This window comes from Octodon degus, unplaced genomic scaffold, assembly GCF_000260255.1.
Source record: "Octodon degus isolate 3935 unplaced genomic scaffold, OctDeg1.0 scaffold00001, whole genome shotgun sequence".
NCBI classification, from domain to species: domain Eukaryota; kingdom Metazoa; phylum Chordata; class Mammalia; order Rodentia; family Octodontidae; genus Octodon; species Octodon degus.
The window spans coordinates 4,449,249-4,450,753 of NW_004524577.1; positions in this window are offsets into that span (position 1 = coordinate 4,449,249).

Sequence of the window (1,505 nt, forward strand, 5' to 3'; positions counted from 1 at the left end):
CTTCCGTGGAACTGGACACTGGGCAGGCTGATTTGGATTGCCCAGAGGGTGCTTCAGAGAGAAGCTTGAGTTCTGGCAAAAGCTGTAGGGAGTTCCTGGGCCATGTGCAGGGAGTCTGGTCCTGAACCAAAGAGGGGCGAGGGCCTTGGCGTTCATCAGCTGCAGCGCGGGCTTCCAGGGCATCCACCAGGACGTGGGCAAGAGCGAAGCGAAGCGGAGGGCTGCACAACCCTTGCGCTTCTCAGAGCTTCAGCTGGCTGATTCCCATGAACATTACAGAAATGCGGTTGTGTGGTGTTTGAAAAAGCTTCCCTAGTTACATGGAATGATTTACAGGACACCAGACTCTGCATTTCAGAGGTCTCCTGTGTACCATAAAAAATATATTATAAAGGAATAATCTTTATCTGAACTAAAACTCATGTCCAGCTGAGAGCAGCAGCGAGCTTTTGTTCACTCAGGCAAAAGTCCGTGTTCTTCATCTTATTTGATTAACATTCTTCCCCCTCTTTGGCACTAGGAATTTTGTTAATATTTAGACATTATATACATTTTCTTTCAACTCGTGTGCCCATTACATGATCAAATAAAACCCCGGAAGTCTGCACATCAGCAAGCCAGAAAAGCAGCGCTTCTAGGCGCCCAGCTGTGGATAGCTGCGTACCCGGGGACACCGTGGAGCCAGCGCCAGGGGAACACGGGGCAGCCCGCGCAGGGCCAGCTCCTGTTTCCTGCACGCAGGATCCCAGAGTGCTGTGAATCCCTTCGCAGCGTCCTCCCACTCTAGCCTCCCCTCGCGGTCCAGAGCAAACGCAACAGGAAACTATTTTGCACCAGCCTTGTGCTGTTTATGGTTTCCTAAAAAACACCCTTTACACATTCAACGAGGCAACGCCCACGTACCCTACAACTTACCTGTGTCCCCTTATTGGGTGTTTCTAGGGACGCGGGTTCTAGGCTACTTGAGTCCAGAGAAACCTGGATTCCTTCAGCGGCGATGCCTCTCAAAAGGCACAGGTGTGTGCACCTGCGGTTCAAGGTATCAAGGAGGCCACGGCGCGTTCCCCGACACTGAAGCAACCTGGGGACAGGGCAGAGGCAGGGGAAGCTGGGGCTGGTGTCAGAGCGCCACGCATCAGCTTCCCGAGCAGATGGGGAGGTTGTAAAGAGGGAACTTGGGATGGGAATGCAGTGGCGACAGAATTACTACTCCCGGACCAGGGCCGGACGTCACACCCAGGTCTGGAGAGGGAGGGGGGGTCAGGGACCGGTCGAGTTTGCAGGGCGTCCCGCGGGAGAGGCCGCAGCCGGAAGAGCTCGCCCCTCTCGTGTCCCCGTCCCCGCCGCGCGGCGTCTGCGGCTGGCACCAGCTCGGATTCCCTAAAAGTATGTCAGAGCAGGCTGGCCGCACCGCGCGGGGCTTCAGATTCCCCCGGAGGCTGCACGCGGCCGGGCGGGGGCGGGGGCGTGCGCGCGTGGGCGCGGGGGTCGCGCCCTCCTCCTCC